This window comes from Taudactylus pleione, unplaced genomic scaffold (assembly GCF_031769625.1).
Source record: "Taudactylus pleione unplaced genomic scaffold, aTauple2 ptg000117l, whole genome shotgun sequence".
NCBI lineage: Eukaryota > Metazoa > Chordata > Amphibia > Anura > Myobatrachidae > Taudactylus > Taudactylus pleione.
Window position 1 is genome coordinate 14,627,071 of NW_028284519.1, and position 20,758 is coordinate 14,647,828.

General features: G+C 34.8%; 3 non-coding genes across 3 annotated transcripts; all 3 read right to left on the reverse strand.

Annotated features, from left to right (window-relative positions):
* Positions 1–236: 236 nt before the first annotated feature.
* TRNAD-GUC (transfer RNA aspartic acid (anticodon GUC)) lies at positions 237–308 on the reverse strand. Its single transcript has one exon. It is a non-coding gene; the product is annotated as a tRNA-Asp (tRNA).
* A 12,767-nt stretch (positions 309–13,075) lies between these two features.
* TRNAD-GUC (transfer RNA aspartic acid (anticodon GUC)) lies at positions 13,076–13,147 on the reverse strand. The gene has a single exon. It is a non-coding gene; the product is annotated as a tRNA-Asp (tRNA).
* Positions 13,148–18,953: 5,806 nt separating this feature from the next.
* TRNAD-GUC (transfer RNA aspartic acid (anticodon GUC)) lies at positions 18,954–19,025 on the reverse strand. Its single transcript has one exon. It is a non-coding gene; the product is annotated as a tRNA-Asp (tRNA).
* Between the last annotated feature and the right edge of the window lie 1,733 nt (positions 19,026–20,758).

The window sequence follows — 20,758 nt, forward strand, 5'->3', positions numbered from 1 at the left end:
TTCTCCTGCTCTAACCAAGCAGTGTATTGAATCACTATTTATTACATTGATAAATATACCCAAATCCAGGCCATGGGGACCTCGTAAATTCTACTTGTAGCACTGGCTATGAAGCTTACATGCAAGATTTTTTTCAAGTTGACATAATCCCTGGTTTCAATTTAGATAAGGCATTTTTGTTATCTCAATGAAACAAAGTGAAACAGCATGCAAAAAAAGAGATTAAAAGTTCAAAACTCCCCGTCGGGGAATTGAACCCCGGTCTCCCGCGTGACAGGCGAGGATGCTCACCACTATACTAACGAGGACTTACTTTGTCAACTTTTGGCAAAATATGATCAAAAAATATAATCAAAAAACATGTCATGGTTAGCTATCGAAATTTGTATGTCATTGGCCAAAGAGATTATATGCTACATTATTTCAAGATAATTTAAAACCCTAAAGAAATATAAAACCTATTATTTGGAAAATGAAAAGTCAGTAATATTGACAACATAATTTTACTCTTGCAATGCATAGCACTCTAAAGTCTTTTCTCCTGCTCTATCCAAGCAGTGTATTGAATGACTATTTATTACTTTGATAAATATACCCAAAAACAGGTCATGGGGAGCTCGCAAATTGTACTTGTAGCACTGGCCATGAAGCTTAAATGCAAGATTTTTTCAAGTTGACATAAACCCTGGATTCAATTTTGATAAGGCATTTTTGTTATCTCAATGAAGCAACGTGAAACAGCATACAGAAAACAGATTAAAAGTTCAAAACTCCCAGTCAGGGAATTGAACCCCGGGCTCCCAAGTGACAGGCAGGGATACTCAGCACTATACTAACGAGGACTTACTTGGTCAATTTTTGGCAAAATATGATCATAAAATATACCCAAAACATATGTAATGGTTAGCTATCAAAATGTGTATGTCATTGGCCAAAGAGATTATATGCTACATTTTTTCAAGCTAATTTAAAACCCTAAAGAAATATTTAACCTATTAATTGGCAAATGAAAAGTCACTAATTTTGACAACATAATTTTACTCTTGCAATGCATAGCACTCTAAAGTCTATTCTCCTGCTCTAACCAAGCAGTGTATTGAATAACTATTTATTAGTTTGATAAATATACCTAAAGCCAGGTCATGGGGACCTCGCAAACTGTACTTGTAGCACTGGCCATGAAGCTTACATGCAAGATTTTTTCAAGTTGACATAAACCCTGGTTTCAATTTGGATAAGGCATTTTTGTTATCTCAATGAAACAAAGCGAAACAGCATGCAAAAAAAAAGATTAAAAGATCAAAACTCCCCGTCGGTGAATTGAACCCCAGTCTCCCGCATGACAGGCGGTGATACTTCACACTATACTAACGAGGACTTACATGGTCAATTTTTGGCAAAATTTGATCAAAAAATATACCCAAAAAACGTCATGGTTAGCTATCGAAATGTGTATGTCATTGGCCAAAGAGATTATATGCTACAATTATTCAAGCTAATTTAAAACCCTAAAGAAATATTTAACCTATTATTTGGCAAATTAAAAGTCAGTAATTTTGACAACATAATATTACTCTTGCAATGCATAGCACTCTAAAGTCTATTCTCCTGCTCTAACCAAGCAGTGTATTGAATAACTATTTATTACTTTGATAAATATACCTAAAGCCAGGTCATGGGGACCTCGCAAACTGTACTTGTAGCACTGGCCATGAAGCTTACATGGAAGATTTTTTTCAAGTTGACATAAACCCTGGATTCAATTTGGATAAGGCATTTTTGTTATCTCAATGAAACAAAGTGAAACAGCATGCAAAAAAAGAGATTGAAAGTTCAAAACTCCCCATCGAGAAATCAAACCCCGGTCTCTCGCAGGACAGGCGGGGATACTTCACACTATACTAACGAGGACTTACTTGGTCAATTTTTGGCAAAATATGATCAAAAAATATACCCAAATAACATGTCATGGTTAGCTATCGAAATGTGTATGTCATTGGCCAAAGAGATTATATGCTACATTTTTTCAAGCTAATTTAAAACCCTAAAGAAATATTTAACCTATTATTTGGCAAATGAAAAGTCAGTAATTTTGACAACATAATTTTACTCTTGCAATGCATAGCTCTCTAAAGTCTATTCTCCTGCTCTAACCAAGCAGTGTATTGAATAACTGTTTATTACTTTGATAAATATACCTAAAGCCAGGTCATGGGGACCTCGCAAACTGTACTTGTAGCAGTGGCCATGAAGCTTACATGCAAGAATTTTTTCAAGTTGACATAAACCCTGGATTCAATATAGATAAGGCATTTTTGTTATCTCAATGAAACAACGTGAAACAGCACACAGAAAACAGATTAAAAGTTCAAAACTCCCAGTCAGGGAATTGAACCCCGGTCTCCCACTTCACAGGGAGGGATACTCACCACTATTCTAACGAGGACTTACTTGGTCAATTTTTGGCAAAATATGATCAAAAAATATACCCAAAACATATGTCATGGTTAGCTATCGAAATGTGTATGTCATTGGCCAAAGAGATTATATGCTACATTTTTTCAAGCTAATTTAAAACCCTAAAGAAATATTTAACCTATTATTTGGCAAATGAAAAGTCAGTAATTTTGACAACATAATTTTACTCTTGCAATGCATAGCACTCTAAAGTCTATTCTCCTGCTCTAACCAAGCAGTGTGTTGAATAACTATTTATTACTTTGATAAATATACCTAAAGCCAGGTCATGGGGACCTCGCAAACTGTACTTTTAGCACTGGCCATGAAGCTTACATGCAATATTTTTTTCAAGTTGACATAAACCCTGGATTCAATTTGGATAAGGCATTTTTGTTATCTCAATGAAACAAAGTGAAACAGCATGCAACAAAAGAGATTGAAAGTTCAAAACTCCCCGTCGAGAAATCAAACCCCGGTCTCTCGCAGGACAGGCGGGGATACTACACACTATACTAATGAGGACTTACTTGGTCAATTTTTGGCAAAATATGATCAAAAAATATACCCAAAAAACATGTCATTGTTAGCTATCGAAATGTGTATGTCATTGGCCAAAGAGATTATATGCTACATTTTTTCAAGCTAATTTAAAGCCCTAAAGAAATATTTAACCTATTATTTGGCAAATGAAAAGTCAGTAATTTTGACAACATAATTTTACTCTTGCAATGCATAGCACTCTAAAGTCTATTCTCCTGCTCTAACCAAGCAGTGTATTGAATAACTATTTATTACTTTGATAAATATACCTAAAGCCAGGTCATGGGGACCTCGCAAACTGTACTTGTAGCAGTGGCCATGAAGCTTACATGCAAGATTTTTTTCAAGTTGACATAAACCCTGGATTCAATTTAGATAAGGCATTTTTGTTATCTCAATGAAACAATGTGAAACAGCACACAGAAAAGAGACTAAAAGTTCAAAACTCCCAGACGGGGAATTGAACCCTGGTCTCCCGCGTGACAGGCGGGGATACTCACAACTATACTAATGAGGACTTACTTGGACAATTTTTGGCAAAACATGATCAAAAAATATACCCAAAAAACATGTCATGGTTAGCTATCGAAATTTGTATGTCATTGGCCAAAGAGATTATATGCTACATTTTTTCAAGCTAATTTAAAACCCTAAAGAAATATTTAACCTATTATTTGGCAAATTAAAAGTCAGTAATTTTGACAACATAATATTACTCTTGCAATGCATAGCACTCTAAAGTCTATTCTCCTGCTCTAACCAAGCAGTGTATTGAATAACTATTTATTACTTTGATAAATATACCTAAAGCCAGGTCATGGGGACCTCGCAAACTGTACTTGTAGCACTGGCCATGAAGCTTACATGGAAGATTTTTTTCAAGTTGACATAAACCCTGGATTCAATTTGGATAAGGCATTTTTGTTATCTCAATGAAACAAAGTGAAACAGCATGCAAAAAAAGAGATTGAAAGTTCAAAACTCCCCGTCGAGAAATCAAACCCCGGTCTCTCGCAGGACAGGCGGGGATACTACACACTATACTAATGAGGACTTACTTGGTCAATTTTTGGCAAAATATGATCAAAAAATATACCCAAAAAACATGTCATTGTTAGCTATCGAAATGTGTATGTCATTGGCCAAAGAGATTATATGCTACATTTTTTCAAGCTAATTTAAAACCCTAAAGAAATATTTAACCTATTATTTGGCAAATGAAAAGTCAGTAATTTTGACAACATAATTTTACTCTTGCAATGCATAGCACTCTAAAGTCTATTCTCCTGCTCTAACCAAGCAGTGTATTGAATAACTATTTATTACTTTGATAAATATACCTAAAGCCAGGTCATGGGGAACTCGCAAACTGTACTTGTAGCAGTGGCCATGAAGCTTACATGCAAGAATTTTTTCAAGTTGACATAAACCCTGGATTCAATATAGATAAGGCATTTTTGTTATCTCAATGAAACAACGTGAAACAGCACACAGAAAACAGATTAAAAGTTCAAAACTCCCAGTCAGGGAATTGAACCCCGGTCTCCCACTTCACAGGGAGGGATACTCACCACTATTCTAACGAGGACTTACTTGGTCAATTTTTGGCAAAATATGATCAAAAAATATACCCAAAACATATGTCATGGTTAGCTATCGAAATGTGTATGTCATTGGCCAAAGAGATTATATGCTACATTTTTTCAAGCTAATTTAAAACCCTAAAGAAATATTTAACCTATTATTTGGCAAATGAAAAGTCAGTAATTTTGACAACATAATTTTACTCTTGCAATGCATAGCACTCTAAAGTCTATTCTCCTGCTCTAACCAAGCAGTGTGTTGAATAACTATTTATTACTTTGATAAATATACCTAAAGCCAGGTCATGGGGACCTCGCAAACTGTACTTTTAGCACTGGCCATGAAGCTTACATGCAATATTTTTTTCAAGTTGACATAAACCCTGGATTCAATTTGGATAAGGCATTTTTGTTATCTCAATGAAACAAAGTGAAACAGCATGCAAAAAAAGAGATTGAAAGTTCAAAACTCCCCGTCGAGAAATCAAACCCCGGTCTCTCGCAGGACAGGCGGGGATACTACACACTATACTAATGAGGACTTACTTGGTCAATTTTTGGCAAAATATGATCAAAAAATATACCCAAAAAACATGTCATTGTTAGCTATCGAAATGTGTATGTCATTGGCCAAAGAGATTATATGCTACATTTTTTCAAGCTAATTTAAAGCCCTAAAGAAATATTTAACCTATTATTTGGCAAATGAAAAGTCAGTAATTTTGACAACATAATTTTACTCTTGCAATGCATTGCACTCTAAAGTCTATTCTCCTGCTCTAACCAAGCAGTGTATTGAATAACTATTTATTACTTTGATAAATATACCTAAAGCCAGGTCATGGGGACCTCGCAAACTGTACTTGTAGCAGTGGCCATGAAGCTTACATGCAAGATTTTTTTCAAGTTGACATAAACCCTGGATTCAATTTAGATAAGGCATTTTTGTTATCTCAATGAAACAATGTGAAACAGCACACAGAAAAGAGACTAAAAGTTCAAAACTCCCAGACGGGGAATTGAACCCTGGTCTCCCGCGTGACAGGCGGGGATACTCACCACTATACTAATGAGGACTTACTTGGACAATTTTTGGCAAAACATGATCAAAAAATATAGCCAAAAAACATGTCATGGTTAGCTATCGAAATTTGTATGTCATTGGCCAAAGAGATTATATGCTACATTTTTTCAAGCTAATTTAAAACCCTAAAGAAATATTTAACCTATTATTTGGCAAATTAAAAGTCAGTAATATTGACAACATAATTTTACTCTTGCAATGCATAGCACTCTAAAGTATTTTCTCCTGCTCTAACCAAGCAGTGTATTGAATCACTATTTATTACTTTGATAAATATACCCAAAACCAGGTCATGGTGCCCTCACAAATTGTACTTGTAGCACTGGCCATGAAGCTTACATGCAAGATTTTTTCAAGTTGACATAAACCCTGGATTCAATTTAGATAAGGCATTTTTGTTATCTCAATGAAACAAAGTGAAACAGCATGCAAAAAAAGAGATTAGAAGTTCAGTATTCCCAGTCGGGGAATTGAACCCCAGTCTACCGCATGACAGGCAGGGATACTTCACACTATACTAATGTGGAATTACTTGGTCAAATTTTGGCAAAATTTGTTCAAAAAATATACCCAAAAAACATGTCATGGTTAGCTTTCGAAAAGTGTATGTCATTGGCCAAAGAGATTATATGCTACATTTTTTCAAGCTAATTTAAAACCCTAAAGAAATATTTAACCTATTATTTGGAAAATGAAAAGTCAGTAATTTTGACAACATAATTTTACTCTTGCAATGCATAGCACTCTAAAGTCTTTTCTCCTGCTCTAACCAAGCAGTGTATTGAATCACTATTTATTACTTTGATAAATATACCCAAAACCAGGTCATGGGGACCTCGTAAATTGCACTTGTAGCACTGGCCATGAAGCTTACATGCAAGATTTTTTTCAAGTTGACATAATCCCTGGATTCAATTTAGATAAGGCATTTTTGTTATCTCAATAAAACAAAGTGAAACAGCATGCAAAAAAAGAGATTAAAAGTTCAAAACTCCCCGTGGGGGAATTGAACCCCGACCTCCCGCATGACAGGAGGAGATACTTCACACTATACTAACAAGGACTTACTTGGTCAATTTTTGGCAAAATTTTATCAAAAAATATACCCAAAAAACATGTCATGGTTAGCTATCGAAATGTGTATGTCATTGGCCAAAGAGATTATATGCTACATTTTTTCAAGCTAATTTAAAACCCTAAAGAAAAATGTAACCTTTTATTTGGCAAATGAAAAGTCAGTAATATTGACAACATAATTTTACTCTTGTAATGCATAGCACTCTAAAGTCTTTTCTCCTGCTCTAACCAAGCAGTGTATTGAATCACTATGTATTACTTTGATAAATATACCCAAAACCAGGTCATGGGGACCTCGTAAATTCTACTTGTAGTACTGACCATGAAGCTTACATGCAAGATTTTTTTCAAGTTGACATAATCCCTGGATTCAATTTAGATAAGGCATTTTTGTTATCTCAATGAAACAAAGTGAAACAGCATGCAAAAAAAGAGATTAAAAGTTCAAAACTCCCCGTCGGGGAACTGAACCCCGGTCTCCCGCATGACAGGCCGGGATGCTCACAACTATACTAACGAGGACTTACTTGGTCAATTTTTGGCAAAATATGATCAAAAAATATAACCAAAAAACATGTCATGGTTAGCTATCGAAATTTGTATGTCATTGGCCAAAGAGATTATATGCTACATTTTTTCAAGCTAATTTAAAACCCTGAAGAATTATTTAACATATTATTTGGCAAATGAAAAGTCAGTAATATTGACAACATCATTTTACTCTTGCAATGCATAGGACTCTAAAGTCTTTTCTCCTGCTCTAAGCAAGCAGTGTATTGAATCACTATTTATTACTTTCATAAATATACCCAAAACCAGGTCATGGGGACCTCACAAATTGTTCTTGTAGCACTGGCCATGAAGCATAAATGCAAGATTTCTTCAAGATGACATAAACCCTGGATTCAATTTTGATAAGACATTTTTGTTATCTCAATGAAACAACGTGAAACAGCATACAGAAAAGAGATTAAAAGTTCAAAACTCCCCATCTGCGAATTGAACCCCGGTCTCCCGAGTGACAGGTGGGGATACTCACCACTATACTAACGAGGACTTACTGGGTCAAATTTTGGCAAAATATGATCAAAAAATATACCCAAAACATTTGTCATGGTTAGCTATCGAAATGTGTATGTCATTGGCCAAAGAGATTATATGCTACATTTTTTCAAGCTAATTTAAAACCCTAAAGAAATATTTAACCTATTATTTGGCAAATGAAAAGTCAGTAATTTTGACAACATAATTTTACTCTTGCAATGCATTGCACTCTAAAGTCTATTCTCCTGCTCTAACCAAGCAGTGTATTGAATAACTATTTATTACTTTGATAAATATACCTAAAGCCAGGTCATGGGGACCTCGCAAACTGTACTTGTAGCAGTGGCCATGAAGCTTACATGCAAGATTTTTTTCAAGTTGACATAAACCCTGGATTCAATTTAGATAAGGCATTTTTGTTATCTCAATGAAACAATGTGAAACAGCACACAGAAAAGAGACTAAAAGTTCAAAACTCCCAGACGGGGAATTGAACCCTGGTCTCCCGCGTGACAGGCGGGGATTCTCACCACTATACTAATGAGGACTTACTTGGACAATTTTTGGCAAAACATGATCAAAAAATATAGCCAAAAAACATGTCATGGTTAGCTATCGAAATTTGTATGTCATTGGCCAAAGAGATTATATGCTACATTTTTTCAAGCTAATTTAAAACCCTAAAGAAATATTTAACCTATTATTTGGCAAATTAAAAGTCAGTAATATTGACAACATAATTTTACTCTTGCAATGCATAGCACTCTAAAGTATTTTCTCCTGCTCTAACCAAGCAGTGTATTGAATCACTATTTATTACTTTGATAAATATACCCAAAACCAGGTCATGGTGCCCTCACAAATTGTACTTGTAGCACTGGCCATGAAGCTTACATGCAAGATTTTTTCAAGTTGACATAAACCCTGGATTCAATTTAGATAAGGCATTTTTGTTATCTCAATGAAACAAAGTGAAACAGCATGCAAAAAAAGAGATTAGAAGTTCAGTATTCCCAGTCGGGGAATTGAACCCCAGTCTACCGCATGACAGGCAGGGATACTTCACACTATACTAATGTGGAATTACTTGGTCAAATTTTGGCAAAATTTGTTCAAAAAATATACCCAAAAAACATGTCATGGTTAGCTTTCGAAAAGTGTATGTCATTGGCCAAAGAGATTATATGCTACATTTTTTCAAGCTAATTTAAAACCCTAAAGAAATATTTAACCTATTATTTGGAAAATGAAAAGTCAGTAATTTTGACAACATAATTTTACTCTTGCAATGCATAGCACTCTAAAGTCTTTTCTCCTGCTCTAACCAAGCAGTGTATTGAATCACTATTTATTACTTTGATAAATATACCCAAAACCAGGTCATGGGGACCTCGTAAATTGCACTTGTAGCACTGGCCATGAAGCTTACATGCAAGATTTTTTTCAAGTTGACATAATCCCTGGATTCAATTTAGATAAGGCATTTTTGTTATCTCAATAAAACAAAGTGAAACAGCATGCAAAAAAAGAGATTAAAAGTTCAAAACTCCCTGTGGGGGAATTGAACCCCGACCTCCCGCATGACAGGAGGAGATACTTCACACTATACTAACAAGGACTTACTTGGTCAATTTTTGGCAAAATTTTATCAAAAAATATACCCAAAAAACATGTCATGGTTAGCTATCGAAATGTGTATGTCATTGGCCAAAGAGATTATATGCTACATTTTTTCAAGCTAATTTAAAACCCTAAAGAAAAATGTAACCTTTTATTTGGCAAATGAAAAGTCAGTAATATTGACAACATAATTTTACTCTTGTAATGCATAGCACTCTAAAGTCTTTTCTCCTGCTCTAACCAAGCAGTGTATTGAATCACTATGTATTACTTTGATAAATATACCCAAAACCAGGTCATGGGGACCTCGTAAATTCTACTTGTAGTACTGACCATGAAGCTTACATGCAAGATTTTTTTCAAGTTGACATAATCCCTGGATTCAATTTAGATAAGGCATTTTTGTTATCTCAATGAAACAAAGTGAAACAGCATGCAAAAAAAGAGATTAAAAGTTCAAAACTCCCCGTCGGGGAACTGAACCCCGGTCTCCCGCATGACAGGCCGGGATGCTCACAACTATACTAACGAGGACTTACTTGGTCAATTTTTGGCAAAATATGATCAAAAAATATAACCAAAAAACATGTCATGGTTAGCTATCGAAATTTGTATGTCATTGGCCAAAGAGATTATATGCTACATTTTTTCAAGCTAATTTAAAACCCTGAAGAATTATTTAACATATTATTTGGCAAATGAAAAGTCAGTAATATTGACAACATCATTTTACTCTTGCAATGCATAGGACTCTAAAGTCTTTTCTCCTGCTCTAAGCAAGCAGTGTATTGAATCACTATTTATTACTTTCATAAATATACCCAAAACCAGGTCATGGGGACCTCACAAATTGTTCTTGTAGCACTGGCCATGAAGCATAAATGCAAGATTTCTTCAAGATGACATAAACCCTGGATTCAATTTTGATAAGACATTTTTGTTATCTCAATGAAACAACGTGAAACAGCATACAGAAAAGAGATTAAAAGTTCAAAACTCCCCATCTGCGAATTGAACCCCGGTCTCCCGAGTGACAGGTGGGGATACTCACCACTATACTAACGAGGACTTACTGGGTCAAATTTTGGCAAAATATGATCAAAAAATATACCCAAAACATTTGTCATGGTTAGCTATCGAAATGTGTATGTCATTGGCCAAAGAGATTATATGCTACATTTTTTCAAGCTAATTTAAAACCCTAAAGAAATATTTAACCTATTATTTGGCAAATGAAAAGTCAGTAATTTTGACAACATAATTTTACTCTTGCAATGCATAGCACTCTAAAGTCTATTCTCCTGCTCTAACCAAGCAGTGTGTTGAATAACTATTTATTACTTTGATAAATATACCTAAAGCCAGGTCATGGGGACCTCGCAAACTGTACTTGTAGCACTGGCCATGAAGCTTACATGCAAGATTTTTTTCAAGTTGACATAAACCCTGGATTCAATTTGGATAAGGCATTTTTGTTATCTCAATAAAACAAAGTGAAACAGCATGCAAAAAAAGAGATTGAAAGTTCAAAACTCCCCGTCGAGAAATCAAACCCCGGTCTCTCGCAGGACAGGCGGGGATACTTCACACTATACTAACGAGGACTTACTTGGTCAATTTTTGGCAAAATATGATCAAAAAATATACCCAAAAAACATGTCATTGTTAGCTATCGAAATGTGTACATCATTGGCCAAAGAGATTATATGCTACAATTATTCAAGCTAATTTAAAACCCTAAAGAAATATTTAACCTATTATTTGGCAAATGAAAAGTCAGTAATTTTGACAACATAATTTTACTCTTGCAATGCATAGCACTCTAAAGTCTATTCTCCTGCTCTAACCAAGCAGTGTATTGAATAACTATTTATTACTTTGATAAATATACCTAAAGCCAGGTCATGGGGACCTCGCAAACTGTACTTGTAGCAGTGGCCATGAAGCTTACATGCAAGATTTTTTTCAAGTTGACATAAACCCTGGATTCAATTTAGATAAGGCATTTTTGTTATCTCAATGAAACAACGTGAAACAGCACACAGAAAACAGATTAAAAGTTCAAAACTCCCAGTCAGGGAATTGAACCCCGGTCTCCCACGTGATAGGCAGGGATACTCACCACTATGCTAACGAAGACTTACTTTGTCAATTTTTGGCAAAATATGATCAAAAAATATACCCAAAACATATGTCATGGTTAGCTATCGAAATTTGTATGTCATTGGCCAAAGAGATTATATGCTACATTTTTTCAAGCTAATTTAAAACCCTGAAGAATTATTTAACCTATTATTTGGCAAATGAAAAGTCAGTAATATTGACAACATCATTTTACTCTTGCAATGCATAGGACTCTAAAGTCTTTTCTCCTGCTCTAAGCAAGCAGTGTATTGAATCACTATTTATTACTTTGATAAATATACCCAAAACCAGGTCATGGGGACCTCACAAATTGTTCTTGTTGCACTGGCCATGAAGCATAAATGCAAGATTTCTTCAAGATGACATAAACCCTGGATTCAATTTTGATAAGACATTTTTGTTCTCAATGAAACAACGTGAAACAGCATACAGAAAAGAGATTAAAAGTTCAAAACTCCCCATCTGCGAATTGAACCCCGGTCTCCCGAGTGACAGGTGGGGAAACTCACCACTATACTAACGAGGACTTACTGTGTCAAATTTTGGCAAAATTTGATCAAAAAATATACCCAAAAAACATGTCATGGTTAGCTATCAAAATGTGTATGTCATTGGCCAAAGAGATAATATGCTACATTTATTCAAGATAAATTAAAACCCTAAAGAAATTTTTAACCTAATATTTGGAAAATGAAAAGTCAGTAATATTGACAACATAATTTTACTCTTGAAATGCTTAGCACTCTAAAGTCTTTTCTCCTGCTCTAACCAAGCAGTGTATTGAATCACTATTACTTTGATAAATATACCGAAAACCAGGTCATGGGGACCTCGTAAATTGCACTTGTAGCACTGGCCATGAAGCTTACATGCAAGATTTTTTTCAAGTTGACATAAACCCTGGATTCAATTTAGATAAGGCATTTTTGTTATCTCAATGAAACAAAGCGAAACAGCATGCAAAAAAAGAGATTAAAAGTTCAAAACTCCCTGTCGGTGAATTGAACCCCAGTCTCCCGCATGACAGGCGGTGATACTTCACACTATACTAACGAGGACTTACATGGTCAATTTTTGGCAAAATTTGATCAAAAAATATACCCAAAAAACATGTCATGGTTAGCTATCGAAATGTGTATGTAATTGGCCAAAGAGATTATATGCTACATTTTTTCAAGCTAATTTAAAACCCTAAAGAAAAATTTAACCTATTATTTGGCAAATGAAAAGTCAGTAATATTGACAACATAATTTTACTCTTGTAATGCATAGCACTCTAAAGTCTTTTCTCCTGCTCTAACCAAGCAGTGTATAGAATCACTATTTATTACATTGATAAATATACCCAAATCCAGGCCATGGGGACCTCGTAAATTCTACTTGTAGCACTGGCTATGAAGCTTACATGCAAGATTTTTTTCAAGTTGACATAATCCCTGGATTCAATTTAGATAAGGCATTTTTGTTATCTCAATGAAACAAAGTGAAACAGCATGCAAAAAAAGAGATTAAAAGTTCAAAACTCCCCGTCGGGGAATTGAACCCCGGTCTCCCGCGTGACAGGCGGGGATGCTCACCACTATACTAACGAGGACTTACTTTGTCAACTTTTGGCAAAATATGATCAAAAAATATAATCAAAAAACATGTCATGGTTAGCTATCGAAATTTGTATGTCATTGGCCAAAGAGATTATATGCTATATTATTTCAAGCTAATTTAAAACCCTAAAGAAATATAAAACCTATTATTTGGAAAATGAAAAGTCAGTAATATTGACAACATAATTTTACTCTTGCAATGCATAGCACTCTAAAGTCTTTTCTCCTGCTCTAACCAAGCAGTGTATTGAATGACTATTTATTACTTTGATAAATATACCCAAAAACAGGTCATGGGGAGCTCGCAAATTGTACTTGTAGCACTGGCCATGAAGCTTAAATGCAAGATTTTTTCAAGTTGACATAAACCCTGGATTCAATTTTGATAAGGCATTTTTGTTATCTCAATGAAGCAACGTGAAACAGCATACAGAAAACAGATTAAAAGTTCAAAACTCCCAGTCAGGGAATTGAACCCCGGTCTCCCAAGTGACAGGCAGGGATACTCAGCACTATACTAACGAGGACTTACTTGGTCAATTTTTGGCAAAATATGATCAAAAAATATACCCAAAACATATGTAATTGTTAGCTATCGAAATGTGTATGTCATTGGCCAAAGAGATTATATGCTACATTTTTTCAAGCTAATTTAAAACCCTAAAGAAATTTTTAACCTATTAATTGGCAAATGAAAAGTCACTAATTTTGACAACATAATTTTACTCTTGCAATGCATAGCACTCTAAAGTCTATTCTCCTGCTCTAACCAAGCAGTGTATTGAATAACTATTTATTAGTTTGATAAATATACCTAAAGCCAGGTCATGGGGACCTCGCAAACTGTACTTGTAGCACTGGCCATGAAGCTTACATGCAAGATTTTTTCAAGTTGACATAAACCCTGGTTTCAATTTGGATAAGGCATTTTTGTTATCTCAATGAAACAAAGCGAAACAGCATGCAAAAAAAAAGATTAAAAGATCAAAACTCCCCGTCGGTGAATTGAACCCCAGTCTCCCGCATGACAGGCGGTGATACTTCACACTATACTAACGAGGACTTACATGGTCAATTTTTGGCAAAATTTGATCAAAAAATATACCCAAAAAACATGTCATGGTTAGCTATCGAAATGTGTATGTCATTGGCCAAAGAGATTATATGCTACAATTATTCAAGCTAATTTAAAACCCTAAAGAAATATTTAACCTATTATTTGGCAAATTAAAAGTCAGTAATTTTGACAACATAATATTACTCTTGCAATGCATAGCACTCTAAAGTCTATTCTCCTGCTCTAACCAAGCAGTGTATTGAATAACTATTTATTACTTTGATAAATATACCTAAAGCCAGGTCATGGGGACCTCGCAAACTGTACTTGTAGCACTGGCCATGAAGCTTACATGGAAGATTTTTTTCAAGTTGACATAAACCCTGGATTCAATTTGGATAAGGCATTTTTGTTATCTCAATGAAACAAAGTGAAACAGCATGCAAAAAAAGAGATTGAAAGTTCAAAACTCCCCGTCGAGAAATCAAACCCCGGTCTCTCACAGGACAGGCGGGGATACTTCACACTATACTAACGAGGACTTACTTGGTCAATTTTTGGCAAAATATGATCAAAAAATATACCCAAATAACATGTCATGGTTAGCTATCGAAATGTGTATGTCATTGGCCAAAGAGATTATATGCTACATTTTTTCAAGCTAATTTAAAACCCTAAATAAATATTTAACCTATTATTTGGCAAATGAAAAGTCAGTATTTTGACAACATAATTTTACTCTTGCAATGCATAGCACTCTAAAGTCTATTCTCCTGCTCTAACCAAGCAGTGTATTGAATAACTGTTTATTACTTTGATAAATATACCTAAAGCCAGGTCATGGGGACCTCGCAAACTGTACTTGTAGCAGTGGCCATGAAGCTTACATGCAAGAATTTTTTCAAGTTGACATAAACCCTGGATTCAATTTAGATAAGGCATTTTTGTTATCTCAATGAAACAACGTGAAACAGCACACAGAAAACAGATTAAAAGTTCAAAACTCCCAGTCAGGGAATTGAACCCCGGTCTCCCACTTCACAGGCAGGGATACTCACCACTATTCTAACGAGGACTTACTTGGTCAATTTTTGGCAAAATATGATCAAAAAATATACCCAAAACATATGTCATGGTTAGCTATCGAAATGTGTATGTCATTGGCCAAAGAGATTATATGCTACATTTTTTCAAGCTAATTTAAAACCCTAAAGAAATATTTAACCTATTATTTGGCAAATGAAAAGTCAGTAATTTTGACAACATAATTTTACTCTTGCAATGCATAGCACTCTAAAGTCTTTTCTCCTGCTCTAACCAAGCAGTGTATTGAATGACTATTTATTACTTTGATAAATATACCCAAAAACAGGTCATGGGGAGCTCGCAAATTGTACTTGTAGCACTGGCCATGAAGCTTAAATGCAAGATTTTTTCAAGTTGACATTAACCCTGGATTCAATTTTGATAAGGCATTTTTGTTATCTCAATGAAGCAACGTGAAACAGCATACAGAAAACAGATTAAAAGTTCAAAACTCCCAGTCAGGGAATTGAACCCCGGTCTCCCAAGTGACAGGCAGGGATACTCAGCACTATACTAACGAGGACTTACTTGGTCAATTTTTGGCAAAATATGATCAAAAAATATACCCAAAACATATGTAATGGTTAGCTATCGAAATGTGTATGTCATTGGCCAAAGAGATTATATGCTACATTTTTTCAAGCTAATTTAAAACCCTAAAGAAATTTTTAACCTATTAATTGGCAAATGAAAAGTCACTAATTTTGACAACATAATTTTACTCTTGCAATGCATAGCACTCTAAAGTCTATTCTCCTGCTCTAACCAAGCAGTGTATTGAATAACTATTTATTAGTTTGATAAATATACCTAAAGCCAGGTCATGGGGACCTCGCAAACTGTACTTGTAGCACTGGCCATGAAGCTTACATGCAAGATTTTTTCAAGTTGACATAAACCCTGGTTTCAATTTGGATAAGGCATTTTTGTTATCTCAATGAAACAAAGCGAAACAGCATGCAAAAAAAAAGATTAAAAGATCAAAACTCCCCGTCGGTGAATTGAACCCCAGTCTCCCGCATGACAGGCGGTGATACTTCACACTATACTAACGAGGACTTACATGGTCAATTTTTGGCAAAATTTGATCAAAAAATATACCCAAAAAACATGTCATGGTTAGCTATCGAAATGTGTATGTCATTGGCCAAAGAGATTATATGCTACAATTATTCAAGCTAATTTAAAACCCTAAAGAAATATTTAACCTATTATTTGGCAAATTAAAAGTCAGTAATTTTGACAACATAATATTACTCTTGCAATGCATAGCACTCTAAAGTCTATTCTCCTGCTCTAACCAAGCAGTGTATTGAATAACTATTTATTACTTTGATAAATATACCTAAAGCCAGGTCATGGGGACCTCGCAAACTGTACTTGTAGCACTGGCCATGAAGCTTACATGGAAGATTTTTTTCAAGTTGACATAAACCCTGGATTCAATTTGGATAAGGCATTTTTGTTATCTCAATGAAACAAAGTGAAACAGCATGCAAAAAAAGAGATTGAAAGTTCAAAACTCCCCGTCGAGAAATCAAACCCCGGTCTCTCACAGGACAGGCGGGGATACTTCACACTATACTAACGAGGACTTACTTGGTCAATTTTTGGCAAAATATGATCAAAAAATATACCCAAATAACATGTCATGGTTAGCTATCGAAATGTGTATGTCATTGGCCAAAGAGATTATATGCTACATTTTTTCAAGCTAATTTAAAACCCTAAATAAATATTTAACCTATTATTTGGCAAATGAAAAGTCAGTATTTTGACAACATAATTTTACTCTTGCAATGCATAGCACTCTAAAGTCTATTCTCCTGCTCTAACCAAGCAGTGTATTGAATAACTGTTTATTACTTTGATAAATATACCTAAAGCCAGGTCATGGGGACCTCGCAAACTGTACTTGTAGCAGTGGCCATGAAGCTTACATGCAAGAATTTTTTCAAGTTGACATAAACCCTGGATTCAATTTAGATAAGGCATTTTTGTTATCTCAATGAAACAACGTGAAACAGCACACAGAAAACAGATTAAAAGTTCAAAACTCCCAGTCAGGGAATTGAACCCCGGTCTCCCACGTGATAGGCAGGGATACTCACCACTATGCTAACGAAGACTTACTTTGTTAATTTTTGGCAAAATATGATCAAAAAATATACCCAAAACATATGTCATGGTTAGCTATCGAAATGTGTATGTCATTGGCCAAAGAGATTATATGCTACATTTTTTCAAGCTAATTTAAAACCCTGAAGAATTATTTAACCTATTATTTGGCAAATGAAAAGTCAGTAATATTGACAACATCATTTTACTCTTGCAATGCATAGGACTCTAAAGTCTTTTCTCCTGCTCTAAGCAAGCAGTGTATTGAATCACTATTTATTACTTTGATAAATATACCCAAAACCAGGTCATGGGGACCTCACAAATTGTTCTTGTTGCACTGGCCATGAAGCATAAATGCAAGATTTCTTCAAGATGACATAAACCCTGGATTCAATTTTGATAAGACATTTTTGTTCTCAATGAAACAACGTGAAACAGCATACAGAAAAGAGATTAAAAGTTCAAAACTCCCCATCTGCGAATTGAACCCCGGTCTCCCGAGTGACAGGTGGGGAAACTCACCACTATACTAACGAGGACTTACTGTGTCAAATTTTGGCAAAATTTGATCAAAAAATATACCCAAAAAACATGTCATGGTTAGCTATCAAAATGTGTATGTCATTGGCCAAAGAGATAATATGCTACATTTATTCAAGATAAATTAAAACCCTAAAGAAATTTTTAACCTAATATTTGGAAAATGAAAAGTCAGTAATATTGACAACATAATTTTACTCTTGCAATGCTTAGCACTCTAAAGTCTTTTCTCCTGCTCTAACCAAGCAGTGTATTGAATCACTATTACTTTCATAAATATACCGAAAACCAGGTCATGGGGACCTCGTAAATTGCACTTGTAGCACTGGCCATGAAGCTTACATGCAAGATTTTTTTCAAGTTGACATAAACCCTGGATTCAATTTAGATAAGGCATTTTTGTTATCTCAATGAAACAAAGCGAAACAGCATGCAAAAAAAGAGATTAAAAGTTCAAAACTCCCTGTCGGTGAATTGAACCCCAGTCTCCCGCATGACAGGCGGTGATACTTCACAGTATACTAACGAGGACTTACATGGTCAATTTTTGGCAAAATTTGATCAAAAAATATACCCAAAAAACATGTCATGGTTAGCTATCGAAATGTGTATGTAATTGGCCAAAGAGATTATATGCTACATTTTTTCAAGCTAATTTAAAACCCTAAAGAAAAATTTAACCTATTATTTGGCAAATGAAAAGTCAGTAATATTGACAACATAATTTTACTCTTGTAATGCATAGCACTCTAAAGTCTTTTCTCCTGCTCTAACCAAGCAGTGTATAGAATCACTATTTATTACATTGATAAATATACCCAAATCCAGGCCATGGGGACCTCGTAAATTCTACTTGTAGCACTGGCTATGAAGCTTACATGCAAGATTTTTTTCAAGTTGACATAATCCCTGGATTCAATTTAGATAAGGCATTTTTGTTATCTCAATGAAACAAAGTGAAACAGCATGCAAAAAAAGAGATTAAAAGTTCAAAACTCCCCGTCGGGGAATTGAACCCCGGTCTCCCGCGTGACAGGCGGGGATGCTCACCACTATACTAACGAGGACTTACTTTGTCAACTTTTGGCAAAATATGATCAAAAAATATAATCAAAAAACATGTCATGGTTAGCTATCGAAATTTGTATGTCATTGGCCAAAGAGATTATATGCTACATTATTTCAAGCTAATTTAAAACCCTAAAGAAATATAAAACCTATTATTTGGAAAATGAAAAGTCAGTAATATTGACAACATAATTTTACTCTTGCAATGCATAGCACTCTAAAGTCTTTTCTCCTGCTCTAACCAAGCAGTGTATTGAATGACTATTTATTACTTTGATAAATATACCCAAAAACAGGTCATGGGGAGCTCGCAAATTGTACTTGTAGCACTGGCCATGAAGCTTAAATGCAAGATTTTTTCAAGTTGACATAAACCCTGGATTCAATTTTGATAAGGCATTTTTGTTATCTCAATGAAGCAACGTGAAACAGCATACAGAAAACAGATTAAAAGTTCAAAACTCCCAGTCAGGGAATTGAACCCCGGTCTCCCAAGTGACAGGCAGGGATACTCAGCACTATACTAACGAGGACTTACTTGGTCAATTTTTGGCAAAATATGATCAAAAAATATACCCAAAACATATGTAATTGTTAGCTATCGAAATGTGTATGTCATTGGCCAAAGAGATTATATGCTACATTTTTTCAAGCTAATTTAAAACCCTAAAGAAATTTTTAACCTATTAATTGGCAAATGAAAAGTCACTAATTTTGACAACATAATTTTACTCTTGCAATGCATAGCACTCTAAAGTCTATTCTCCTGCTCTAACCAAGCAGTGTATTGAATAACTATTTATTAGTTTGATAAATATACCTAAAGCCAGGTCATGGGGACCTCGCAAACTGTACTTGTAGCACTGGCCATGAAGCTTACATGCAAGATTTTTTCAAGTTGACATAAACCCTGGTTTCAATTTGGATAAGGCATTTTTGTTATCTCAATGAAACAAAGCGAAACAGCATGCAAAAAAAAAGATTAAAAGATCAAAACTCCCCGTCGGTGAATTGAACCCCAGTCTCCTGCATGACAGGCGGTGATACTTCACACTATACTAACGAGGACTTACATGGTCAATTTTTGGCAAAATTTGATCAAAAAATATACCCAAAAAACATGTCATGGTTAGCTATCGAAATGTGTATGTCATTGGCCAAAGAGATTATATGCTACAATTATTCAAGCTAATTTAAAACCCTAAAGAAATATTTAACCTATTATTTGGCAAATTAAAAGTCAGTAATTTTGACAACATAATATTACTCTTGCAATGCATAGCACTCTAAAGTCTATTCTCCTGCTCTAACCAAGCAGTGTATTGAATAACTATTTATTACTTTGATAAATATACCTAAAGCCAGGTCATGGGGACCTCGCAAACTGTACTTGTAGCACTGGCCATGAAGCTTACATGGAAGATTTTTTTCAAGTTGACATAAACCCTGGATTCAATTTGGATAAGGCATTTTTGTTATCTCAATGAAACAAAGTGAAACAGCATGCAAAAAAAGAGATTGAAAGTTCAAAACTCCCCGTCGAGAAATCAAACCCCGGTCTCTCACAGGACAGGCGGGGATACTTCACACTATACTAACGAGGACTTACTTGGTCAATTTTTGGCAAAATATGATCAAAAAATATACCCAAATAACATGTCATGGTTAGCTATCGAAATGTGTATGTCATTGGCCAAAGAGATTATATGCTACATTTTTTCAAGCTAATTTA